Source organism: Macrobrachium nipponense, chromosome 45 (assembly GCF_015104395.2).
Source record: "Macrobrachium nipponense isolate FS-2020 chromosome 45, ASM1510439v2, whole genome shotgun sequence".
Taxonomy (NCBI): Eukaryota; Metazoa; Arthropoda; class Malacostraca; order Decapoda; family Palaemonidae; genus Macrobrachium; species Macrobrachium nipponense.
This window is the reverse complement of record NC_061105.1, coordinates 36,352,790-36,366,929: the sequence shown is the minus strand read 5'-3', so window position 1 is coordinate 36,366,929 and position 14,140 is coordinate 36,352,790. Positions and strand designations below refer to the sequence as shown.

The 14,140-nt window shown below is 36.4% G+C and overlaps 1 long non-coding RNA gene across 1 annotated transcript in view; it reads right to left on the bottom strand.

Annotated features, from left to right (window-relative positions):
• The window catches only part of LOC135214479 (uncharacterized), a 392,113-nt gene that overhangs the window by 199,858 nt on the left and 178,115 nt on the right, over positions 1-14,140 (bottom strand). The window contains exon 3 of the long non-coding RNA XR_010314352.1: positions 1,721-1,800. This is a non-coding gene — a long non-coding RNA (uncharacterized LOC135214479). The remainder of the gene's footprint in view (positions 1-1,720; positions 1,801-14,140) is intronic.

Here is a 14,140-nt window from a genome sequence, read left to right as displayed (position 1 = left end):
ATTATCTATAAGCCAACTTAACAGGAAACCATACTTAGAACACTCAATAATTTACATTAAAACACATTAATCTACTTAAGCAAATAAAACCTTGTCAATAAACCTTGCTTACGTAAGTGTACATTAATGTTCAATTTCCTTGGTTTTTTATGTAACTTGTGTAAGTGATAAAGTTTTATATATATATATATATATATATATATAATATATATATATATATATATATATATATATATATATTCGTGTGTGTGTAATTGTAATAGCCACAATGGCCTCTTAACTTCTTGAATTCTTTGCTTTATTTTGGATACGCTTGTCACTACAAAGCCCCCACTAAAGATCCAAGTTCAAAGAAATCTGAAGAAGAAATTGTGATGTCCGGTCCTGGGAAACGAACCCAGGTCCAATAATCACAAAGAGGTCACGTTGCCGACCTGACCACGAGAAGGATTAAAAGTCTACTCCCTCTCATATTTATATATAACTGTCGTTTACAAGATACTTATTTGAGCTGGAATAGACCCATCCTCACCATCGTAGCCAAGTGGGCAAACGGTTTAATTGCTTTTTAGGGTGAAATATATATGTAGACTCTTACTGGTCACTTTTTACCAGATACATATGTAATTGTAATAGCCAAAATGCCCTCTTAACTTCTTGAGTTCAAGAAGTTAAGAGGGCATTGTGGTCTATTATAATTACATATGTATCTAGTACAAAAAGTGACCAGTAGAGTCTACATATATATATATATATATATATATATATATATATATATAACTGGAAATACGAAGATCATAGTAACAGAAAAAAATCCTCATTATTAATCGATGAATTCGGCATCCAATAATTTGTTCATGTATAATAAACAAAACTCTGGGTCCAATAACAAAATTAACGTAGAGTACATAAATGGATAAATAATTCCCATCTCTGTCGTTCCCTCTTCTGGACTGTTATTACTGACACTGGCGGATCTTTATCACAAGTGTCGACGTATTCACGCAAATCCAACCCACGAGACTGTTTCCTTGCCATGCAAAAATCACCCACGGTTCCCAATGCCAAAGTTTGACACAAACAAACAAAAACTAAATTCGATATAAAAGAACTAGAGCAAAATGAGTGGACGGAGAATAGAATGCAATATACATTTCTCATTCCTACTACTCTCCCGAAAGCTCGATCCTCAAACGACGACTACGTACAGACGAGAGCATAGCGCGAACGTCGTAGATGCTCCCACGAGAAGGTAAATGTGATACGATAAGTCAATGCTCACACAAGTTATACTCCAGTTGAAGAAAATATAACCATGGATGCTTCGGAAAGTGTGCGCATGCGCGTCATGTGCGCACGTTTTGGGTGAGTAAAGAACGACTGCATAGATCTAGCGTTCAGAGATCACGTGAGACTGCGGCGTCGAGTAAGTTCAATCATCACGAGGGGAAAACGGCATTAGATCTGACGAACTGAGCTAACAGCCAATGAAAGAAGCCACACTAAAAGATGTTGGTACGAATTCAAACGTGTGAGGTTTCCATAAAGGACACAACTAACCAAAAGACAATTTATAAACAAGAGCCACCTAACAAGGGTATAGAACCACGTTCCAAACCGTGAGGCTGAAGGTGCGAGGACCGAAACCTTGACTATCTGCTTGAAAAACTGTCCTCATCAAAACTACTTGTGAAGAGTAATCGTCGTTGTCTTGACCTACCTGCACAGGTGACCCCTCAGCACCGGCGATCGCTGTAACGATGAGCCCGCCCACTTTGCTGTACGAAATTGCAGCTCTTCCTGAAAGAATAAAACAAAGAATGCAATGACATAATGTACGTCACTTCCCGAAGGTCAATTATTATTCATATTCTTATGGATCAATATAATATGGATATGCATTTCCTTACCAAGTTCCACAACATGGAATAATCAAACAGGTAAGCCACACAGAATGCAGTGGAAAATACAACTATTTATGCATAATCAACTCATGATACTGAATAAAAATACAAAAAGAAGTAAAAGAAGGCAAGACCACGACTGACAAATACCCAGATAGAGGACTTAAGAAACATTCCTCTAAATCTGCAACTAGTAAGTCACTGCAATGTTTATTTTTTAACAGCTAAGTCAAGAATGAGCTCCTTAGGCAGAATTCTTGCAAATCATAAGCTCTCTGTACTCTTACATAACTCTGGAGTATAAAATCTAGGTCAAAGGCCAAGCGCTGGGACCTATGAGGTCATTCATCGGTGAAACAGAAACTGAGGATACTGTAGGTTTTAAATGTGTAACAGAAAGATAAACTTGCAGTTGCACTATGAACAAATTGTTATGAGAAGGTGGAAAGTTAAGATGGAAGAAAAATAATATGAACGGAGGTAGAGTAAAAGCAATGAAAGGGGGTAAAGATAGGGGCAGAACGGACGCTCCGAAAAACCTTAAGTAATGCCTGCAGTGGACCGCAATAGGTGCACTGATAGCATTATCCCTTAAGGGATTTCACAAAAAGCTTGTTAGGAGCCTGTTGAACTCGCCCCCCCCCCCCCCCCACACACACACCAAAAAAAAAAAAAAAAAAAAAAAAAAACACACACACACACACAACTGAACTATTTACCTCTATGTCAAGCCCCTTTCTGTTCTGACACTTCCGCAAGGACTAGTAGCAATTTCCCTTAAAGTTTAAACTCCTCCAATTCCTCCCAGAACTGGGGGCGTTTTTTCGAACAATTCCTCTATTCCTCTCCCCATTCCTCTCCTTTGGTGACCCTAAAGCTTCTCAAAAGATTAAGATCACAAGTTTTCACTAAGCTTACGTTCTTAACCATTATGCTGTAACTCTTAAAATAGTTCACTCTCTTAACCTTTCCAACTCTTCACTATTAAATAAACTTCTATAAACAACTTGCACTTCTTCATAATCAACGCGTTCGCTTTGGCAAAAGAGATTAGCGAACAATCACCTGTCATGTTCCCATTCTGCCTCCGTGGAATCTCTTCTCGTCTGATCCTTTTGCGAAGCTCCCGCTGCCTTTCCCGCTCAGCCGACTCTGATTCACCTCTCAGGTCATCTTCCTTCTCCTACTGATACTCACTGCTGCTTCTCACTTTATTCTTTTGACCTTCATGACAAGTGTGTGTGAACTGCTGTGAATGAGTTAAAGGGACTCATTCTGTGCAAGGATATCAGCGGTGCAGTGGAAGTTTGCTGCACAATGGCCTCATCTCTTATTTAGGAGATAGAATGAATGTGGTATGACTGGCTGTTCCGCTATTTTCAGGAGGTAAGCCTCATTAGGAGAAATGTCTTGGGCATCATTTTAATTGAAGCCACCCACTGGCAGGGGAAGTGGCTTAATATGTGTGTTATATATGTATGTATATATATACATATATATATATATATATATAAATATACATTAATATATATATATATATATATATATATATATATTATATATATATATATATATATATATATATATATATATATATATATATATACTAATATATATACATAAATATATATATATATATAATATATTAACATTATACATATATATATATCTTATGCTAAAAAAAAACATTTCCCCTAACAGTATAGGGTGCTCCAGAGCCACTGACCTTGCACAATTTTACTTTTTCAATACTAAAGGTTTTTTCCACAGGACTCTCAGCCCATTGATTCAAAACATTCTGTCTTTCTTACCCCCAACGTTTCCAAATTGTAAGTTCTTTTCACTAAGCATACCATGTCAAAACAATGATCCTTCTAACTCACTTCGACAGACATTTTTACCAATTTTTCTTCGTATCTCCAGATTTTTCATCCTTTCAATCCTTCTAATCCCACAGTGACTATGCGGACAATTCATCTCAACAGATTCGGCTTTTTTTTCTCTTTCCCTCATATTCAACAGCCACACTTTATTTCCACAACTATACTCTGTTTTTTTCCATCTGTCTATCCGCCTGTGGTGTTTTTGTATGGTAACACTGCGTCCCGGGCTTTAAATAGTTACGGTGTGTAAGTTTTAGGTAAATAGAAAAGGATATCTGGGTGTGCATTTGCAACTGAAAAGTGTTTTAATAATTTACTGTATGCGAAGTACACCGTTAAAATTCGAAATAGGATATTATTATTATTGTTGAATGTAAGCTGAATGTAACTATCTAAAGCCCGGACGCAGTGTTACCATACGGAAAAACCACAGGCAGATGGACAGATGGAAAAAAAAAAAAAAAAAAAAAAAAGTATAGTGATGACTCGACAAAACTTCATACATATTTCAACTTCATCCTCCATATAGTACAATCCCTTCACTCCTGTAACTTGGGCAACGATCACCGCTCAATCCATTTTGTAACTTGCCTCTTCATTCGATACGCTTACTTACAAATACCTTTTCCTCATGTACTATTTTCCAAGTATAGTATTTATTGATGTACGACACTGTAAGTCAACACGGAAGTGCGTTACCAAACCTCAAATCTCATTTACTCAAAGAACGCCCTGCCTTTCTCGTTTCCACTACCAAGCTAAGCACCCATTCTCTCTCTCTCTCTCTCTCTCTCTCTCTCTCTCTCTCTCTATCTCTTATATATATATATATATATATATATATATATATATATATATATATATGCTATATAAACAAATATATATAAGAGTATATAAACCTGCCTGCTAGATGGCATGGCACCAAAAAGGGTCCATACAACCTTCAGACTTCCCAGATGGGTGGAGAGGCGAGTAGGCCAGGAACAATCCCCGGACCCAGCAACCGAGACCTGGATGCTACTACACTAGCCTGCAACGGCAGTCAACTGTAGTACCTCATTCATTGGGTTGGTGACTCGCTACGTTCTTTGTGTGTGTCTGTGTGTGTACACACTATACACAAATTAGTTTCAGTCTCTCATTGGACGATTGGGATGCGTGCTCGCCTATCAATCTGGCAGCCCGAGTTCGCTCCCTGCTGCCGCTAATGTGGAACCAGAGGAATTTATTTCTGGTGATAAGAAATTCATTTCTCAATATAATGTGGTTCGTATCCAACAATAAACTGTAGGACCCGTTGCTAGGTAACTTATTGGTACCTAGCCACTAAAATAAAAATCTAATCCTCCGGACCAGCCCTAGGAGAGCGGTTAATCAGCTCAGTGTTCTGGGTAAACTAAGACATAGGTACTTAAACTATGCACATTATATATTTGTATATATACATATATGTATGTGTAAAATATAGTACATATATACATATATACATATTCATACATATATATATATATATATATATATATATATATTAATATATATATATATATATATATTAGTCTTGCGGGCCTTCCTATTCTATCCATCCATCTATCCCACCAATGCTATCTCAGTCTTTTCATTCGCGTTTTATACAATCATGCATTTATACATGAATTCCCGTATGTATATATGCACGAATTTCCGGAGTGAAATACTGAAATAGACGGTGACGATGTAAAATCAGAACAAAAAATGAGAGAGAGAAAGAGAGAGAGAGAGAGAGAGAGAGAGAGAGAGAGAGAGAGAGAGAGTGTGAAAGAGAGGAAGAATTAATCCATGTAAAATTAAAAGTGAGGAAAAGAATGCATTTGAAAAGGTTATAACCTAGCTTATATATATATATATATATATATATATATATATATATATATATATATATATATTAGTATATGTATGATAAAAAAACAAAAAATATATAATTACACGCATTATATATATATATATATATATATATCTACACACAATTACAGTTAGTGGTAACAATATACCATCAGTAACGGTAACGAATTACCGCCAACAAACAAGCATAGATCCCCACAGCACCGAAACGCAGCAATGGCACAGCCATGCGGATCTAGGCCCCCCGGGCTGTCCCCCGTGGGGGGCCAAAGGTAGGGTAGAACCCCAAATATTATTATTTTCATTATACAACGTTATCTCTTCTCCTTTGGGAGGGAGAGAGAAAAAAATGATGTCGGGGGGAGAATAAAAGAATGCAAAATGATTCTGCATTCGCCGTTAATTCACACCGTATTTGCATAAAAGGCAGGAGATATATATGCATTTTTCATTTCTGGCCTGTGACTAATTCTAAGCGTCGCTGTATTTTTTCTTTTTTTCCCCGCATTTTTATTTCCATTTTTTAAGAGTTTTATTCTGCGTTGTGTTGTCTCTGGGCGTTCGTTCGGCAGCTGCGCTCTGGGTGGGCCGCCTGTCCTCTGCCTTGTGGAGGGGAGCACACACTACCGCCGCTGTGATTGCTATTACTATTATATTATTATTATTATCAGTATCATCCAGTCAATGAAACCTATTCATATGGAACAAGTCCACCACAGGGGCCACTCACTTGATATTCAAGCTTCCAAAGTAGTATATGGTTAAGTATATCTTGGTTTTACCAGACCACTGAGCCGAGTAACAGCTCCCCTACAGAGCTAGCCCGAAGGAGTAGATATTTTTACGTGGCTAGGAACCAATTTGGTTACTTAGCAACGGAACCTACAGCTTCATGTGGGATCTGAAACACAACGAGAAATGTATTTCTACCACCAGAAATAAATTCCTCTGATTCCTTGTTGGCAGAGCGGGGAATCGAACCCGGACCTTGAGATCGGTAGTCGAGAACGTTACCCACTCGCCCATCGAGGTCATAGTTAGAGCGGTGGACCAGCAGAAGTGAAGAGAGGAAACGGCAATGGGGGGGGGGGGGGGGGGAGGGAGAAGGGGGGGGGGGGAGAGTAGGTTAGGTAAAAAGTGGGAGCAGAAACATCCTTCTGTAAGGCCTACAGTGCTCCACGCGAGATGTACTGGTGACATCCCCTAGGAGCGGTAACGTTTGAGATATAAACGAGCTTTTATTTCCAGCTAATTACCACTGCACTTTTATGTAAGTACACTGCACAGTGTCTGATGGACAACTGACTTGGGTTGTTTTTGGAACTTTTACTATCTAGCCTAATCCTTTTGCGCTTCAATTCTGGCTCCTTCCATTTTTATCCTGCTTTCATTCGTCTTCTCTTCTTACTGAGTGTCCTCTCCACATCTGGTATTTTCAATCTTCGAGTTAAAAAATTTTTTTTTCTCTCTCTACTTTATATTACTTTTACATCTACATTTCGGGTCACATCTAAACGCCGCCCCTCTTCTCCCACGTTCTCTTTTGATTATCATTTGGGAGGAAAACCAGGACTGGTTTCCGTACAATTGCAATTTTAAATATCTCTTAAACAATCGTGACAGGGGGAAATGTTAAAGCTTTCGAGAATGAGGGGAAGATGAGAGAGAGAGAGAGAGAGAGAGAGAGAGAGAGAGAGAGAGAGAGAGAGAGAGAGAGAGCTTGATCGCAAAATAGATCTGATATAAACACAGATCATCGCAGTCACATGAATATTCAATCGGTTTCCTGCCTACATTTATTTAATAATTCCATTAAATCCGAGTTAAAGCCGAGGGTATGGTTTAAATGATGTCATAAGGGGTATTATTTTATAAGGAGGCCAACGGGACGGTAAACCTAATGATCTTATCTAGCCCTGGACCGAAGGAAATCAGATGAAAATAAAAATAAGAGAGAAGGAAGGAGAAAAATACGGAATAATCCCTAAAAAGGAAGCAATAAACCCGACTGTTATTGAATGGAACACATAAGTAGTGGCTCCTACACTGCAAGCACAAATACAGAGAGAGAGAGAGAGAGAGAGAGAGAGAGAGTCAACCTCGAAAATCTGTTAAATACGACCGTCGAAATCCAGCGAGAAGTCGCGGAAAAAATAAATAAAAAGCGCGCAGCGCTAAATAATATTTGGTTTCGTTCCTGTCGGAATATTAAAAAGAGAGAGAGAAACCGAGAGTTGAAAAATCTGAGCCAACACTCTAAAACAACGGGTCGTGATGGCCGTGTCCATTCAGCTCAAGATGCGGCTTGTTTGCAATGCCTACAGCTCCCGATCTCTCTCGTGTTATGCGCCTTGTTTCGCAAAACACAACGTGATGTGATCTCGGGTGAGGTTTGCCTTGGCTGAGAAGGTGAAGTGATGAAAACATTCCAAAACAAATGGCGTCTCAGGTGAGGTTTGTCTCGGTTAAGATGTTCCCAGCGCGGACGTTTGGGTGAGGACGGTCTCCAGACAAGTCAAAAGATTTCGGGATGGGTTTGAACCGGCGAGAGGGGTGGGGTTGAGGTGGGGTAGGAAGGGGGGAGGGGGTGGGGGCGTCTGCGAGATGAAGTAGCATCTTGTACGTTGATATGTTGCCCGTCTTGAGTGGATGCTGCATGATATGGCTCTTTTCTTTGTGGAGTTCTTCTCAGGAGTGTCATGCAAAATAGGTTCATTTTCCCTCGTTGAAAAGACCGGTTTGTGTCGGAGACGCGCGCGCGCGCCCATACAGAAGCAGATACACATAAACATACACAACAATATATACATACATACATATATATATATATATATATATATATATATATATATATATATATATATATAATTTTTTAATCACCACGGGAGCATGGTAGGCCTTCGTCGCCTACCTGGCAAAAGCCTCAAGAACATCAGTACTTATACCCGGTTTTTTTCCATCTGTTCACCCGCCTGTGGTGTTTGCATATGGTAACACTGCGTCCCGGGCTCTAGATAGTTACATTCAGGTTACATTCAACAATAATAACAATATCCTATTTCGAATATTAATGGTGTAATTCGCATACAGTAAATTATTAAAATACTTTTCAGTTGCAAATGTACACCCAGATATCCTTTTATTTACCTAAAACTTACACATAATGTAATTATCCAAAGCCCGGGACGCAATGTTACCATACGCAAACACCACAGGCGGGTGGACAGATGGAAAAAAAACAGAGTATAGGTTCCAACTCCTTCTATGACCTTTGTGTCCGAATTGCTATAACGCCCTGGACTCTCACTCGAAAGACCGGGGTTCTGTCCAGCGGTGAGTCGGAAATCTGCTGGAATCCGTTTTGACTGAGGCCACGTCAACAAGGAATTTAAATCTCCATCCTATATATTGCCCTTTGATCCTCTATCCTTGCCTCTTATTCCAAGTCCCAAGTTTTTCATTCACCTTTCTACCGTGGATTTAAGGATATATATATATATATATATATATATATATATATATATATATATATATATATATATATAATTTTGGTTTTTTTAACAGCAACAGTGCCTCTTAACTGCCCGACTTCTTCAACTTTGGATTCGCTTGTCCCTACAGAGTCCAAGATCCTAATGAAGAAACAGAGGAAAAATATTCTGATGCTACAGCAGGACCACCGAGAAGGGTATCATCATTCTATCACCGCTCATGCATCCATATATAACAGCTGGAACAGATCCATCCTCACCCTCGAAGCAGAGTAGTGTTTCGGCATCCATTGCTTAAGTGTTTCATGACTCATATCACAAACACTAGGTAAACATTCCACTGCTCTTCCACTTGCACATTCAAAATGCACAATTCTCTCCGATGCTAAAGAAGGGTCTTTTCGCTCATCCCATTTTCGCCCCCCCCCCCCAACCCCCCCAACACCACCACCACCTCTCCTGCAAACATCCTAATTACTTTTCTTGTTCTCTGCTTCACCTCTCATTCTATTCGTCATCCGAAATATGAACTCCAAAAGAATGAGAGGAAGACTTTGCTACTTCCATTCTCTCGCTCTCCACAGTAACCATCACTGCTCCGTCTTCCTGGTTCCAATTGAGACATAATACAGTAAGTTCCTGTGAGGAATGTAATACAAAACAATTATATATGTTGATGTGGGAGGCGGGCCTCCTCAACAAAATTTAGATTATCCATAAAAAGTAAAAATGTATAATCATATTCGAACAAATGGGATTATATAAACATATTTTTTTTATGTTATTATATGCAATTCTTTTTAAACTTAATTATATTTACTTTTTTATTTTAAATTTCTTTCGGCGTCAATAACCTATAGATGTCGTGCCGCCAGTTTTAACAGGCATCATCAATCAATGAATCAATCCAATCCACCCTCAAACTCTAACTCCTCTTGCCAGGTTTGCTTTTCAACTTTTTCCCAACTGCAAATACTTTCAACCTCTTTCACTAATCCCGCAGCTTCTCTTCAATATCCTTCATCAGCCTCGTCTCATCCGCGAACATCCCTTTTTCTTAAATCCATTAACCATCACCTCTATTTATCCCACGATCGCAATGTCGCCTTTCTCTGATTTCATGCATCACTCCTCCCACAAAAATACGAAACAACCATGTTGACATAACACATCCTGTGTCAGGCCCGTTTTGGACCAAACCAGTCACTCTTCCGTCTACACACATAAATTCACACACACGCGCACGCGCGTACACACACACACACACATATATAAATATATATAAAATATATATATAATATATATTATATATAAATATAAATATGTATATATATATAAAATATAAAATATAAATATATATATATATATACATATATAAATATATATATATATATATATATAATATATATATATATATACATCCTATATATAAATATATAAAATATATATATATCATATATATATAAATATATAAATATATATATACATATATATATATACTATATATATATATATATATATATAGAAATATATATATATATTATATATATATATATATATATATATATATATATATATATATATATATCTATATATATACTATCTATATATATATATCTATATATATATCCATATATATATCTATATATATCTATATATATATCTATATATATATATATCTATCATATATATCTATATATATAGTATCAGCAATTGGCCGCGGCTACTTGGAAATTTTAGCTTAATGGTCTATGCAATATTATTTATCACTCATATATTATTTATCACTCTCGTAGTAGCCATCTTGCTTGGTGAGACGTACCCGCGTGAAGTCACAATAATCAACAGATATCACAAGTTTAACATACGACTAGAATTTGAGAAATATCTAGAAGTGTTCGTGAACTATCGGTGATAAGATTAGTGTGAAAATAGTAGGATAAAGCGTCTTCTAAGTTAGTTTATCAAGTGTAATACTATAAATCAGAACAAGATGGCAGTAAGTTCCAACTGCGGGAAAAGGTGACGTAATTTGGCGTGTTTAGCAGATTCGCAATACGATGAGGTAGCAGGAAGGGAACTGGCATTTCTCATCTATGAAATCAGCAACAGTCCTAACCAAAAAGATACAAAAGCATTCATTAGATATATTAGAAGGATATAATCCTTCAAACTGGAACAAATCTAATGAAAACATCTTGAAAATAATTGAAGAAGTTCCAAATAAATCCAAGTGGTCAAGAGACTCATAAAGGTATACATAAACCAACATATTCGACAAAGAAAATGAATAAGGTGAATCTTGTGAATATACTAATTGATGCATTAGGGAAAAAGAATGCCAAAAGCATGCAAACTGTGTAAGGTTTGGTATAGCATAGTCAATCCACAAAACCTAATCAGAAAATGTGCTGCATGCAACATTCCGACCCATCCACAGTGTGCTGAGGTAATACAAGATTTGAGAAAAGATACAAGAATTTTTTGTTCAACATGTCTATCATGGATAGACAATGTTATTAAATCAAGATTGAATGTACAAATAGTTGAGGATGAAGAAGAAGAGGAAGAGGAAGAAGAAGAAGAAGAAAAAGAAGAAGAGGAAAACGGAAGAGAAGTAAACAAAAATGAAATGACAGAAAAAATAAGGAAAACAAAGAACAAGATAAAAAGTATGGATGCAGAGATACTCATTGATACTACATATGAGGCAATAAAAGCAGCATACCTACGAAGAAATAAATTACGATATGACAACAGAAAAGCAAATCCCGAAGAGGCTCTACCCAAGATCTATACAATGACGGGAAAGAGGAAAAAATAGACAAGAAAGACAAAATCTGCAACCTTTTGAAAAGAGGGAATTGCAGATTTGGAGAAAGATGTTACTACAAACATCCTAAGATATGTCAAAACTATGAAATATATGGTAAATGTGCATACTTAGATGGATATGGGGATGATTGCAGAGATCTGCATCCAAAAATATGTAAAAACCTAAAAGAAGGAAAAGGATGTAAGTTCGACAAAAAATGCAAATATATGCACCCTGTAGCCATGAATCATAATCAAATAAATAACCAACCAAGTAATAAAATCCAAAATAAGAAAGAAACAAATAAAGAGAAAATCAAGAATATCAGGAAAAGAGAAAAGCAAACCACCAATGAGATATGCAGAGGTGTCAGCAAAAAATTTCAAAGCATCAGCTCCGAAATTCTACTCAAGAGATAATAACTGTATTTATTATGCAGAGGATATTGCAGAAGCGGAGAAAATTGCAGATTCAGACACAAAATGGAATAATTATGATGAAGGAAGATCAAAAATATATGGAAAAGTTGGATTTTTAATGTCAGACTTTCTGGAAATGAAAAAAAAGAACAATACCAGAACAGGAAAGAGACATGGGAAAATCCTTATTACTATCAGTATTAAATGAAGGAGAAAACACGCAAACCATCATAGTGATGAATGCGCAGGGTTTAGTTTACGAGTAACTCAAAAAAGAAAAATAGAGTACTTAGAAGAACTAACCCAAAATGAAAAGAAAATGATATAATGAATATAAGTGAAACCTGGTATTCCCAAGAGACTGAATGATGATCAAATAAAAGGGTTCCAAACTTATAGATCAGATAGAAAAAATAGGAATCAGGGGGAACCGCAATATATGGGAAAGACAAAAAACAAGGAAAAATATAGAGAAATATAGTAACTCAGAATGTGAACTAATAGCGGTAGAATTTGAATCTGAAAAATTGATGAACATAGTAATATATAGACCTCCAATACTAAAGAGTTTGACTTAATAATTGAAAATTGGATGATATGTAGAAATCACAAGGATGGACTATTCTCCTATCTGTGACTTCAACTTTCCTTTCGTAGAATGGAAAAGAACGAATAGGAGATTGTGGTTGTACTTATACATATAAAAAAGAGAGTAATAGTAGTGCAGAAGATAAGAGGCAATTTGAAAAGCTATTAGATATGCTACTAGAATACAACATTCAACAATAAATCACCTGCCAACAAGAAAGGAAAATACTTTAGACCTAGTATTGTGAACGAGATGAATTATGTTAAAGAATAATAGTTTATAATGCGAGTATTTCAGACCATAATGTCATAGAATTAACAGTTCATTCCAAAGCAAGTGAAAATAGAGATAAGCAAGAAATGAAAAAGTGGGAAGGATATGGAAAATACAACTTACAGTAAAAATATAAAATGGTCAGAAATTAATGAAGAATTAAACAAAGATTGGGATAACATTTTCGTAAGTGATGACATAAGGTAAATACGGAGATATTATATATATTGGAGATAATAGTGGAAAAATATATACCGAAGAAGAAAAGTAAACATCATTCATGCATACCAAGAGACAGAAGGATCTTGTTCCAGAAAATCAGAAAGTGGAAAAAAGGTCTTGCAAAAGAAAAAAATGCATGGAAAGTTATAGAACTAAAAAGTAAGATAGAAATGCAGAACAAAAAGATTTATACAATCAAAAGAAAATGAAAAACGGGACTTGGAAAGAAAAAACCCTATTAAATATCAAGCAAAACCCAAAATATTATACTCATATGCGAAGAAGATGAATAAAAGAAGAATAGAAATAGGCCCTCTGAGAATTGAAGGGAGATTAACGAATGAAAAAAAGGAAATTTGCAACATACTGGCAGAACGATATAAGAGAGAATTCACCCCTGAATAGATAATGAAGATAATGATATAGAAGTAAGGGATGAAAATAGTGAATATTTAGCTGACATAGATATTAATGAAGCTGATATTGTGCAGGCTATTAATGAAATTAAAAATGGAGCTGCTGCAGGGCCTGATGGAATTCCTGCTATTTTGTTAAGAAAGTAGTTCATTTCTATCGCAAAGCCACTTGCAATATTATTAAGACAAAGTGTAGATACAGGCAAGATATATGTGAGCACAAATTAGCATATATTACCCCTACTTCAAA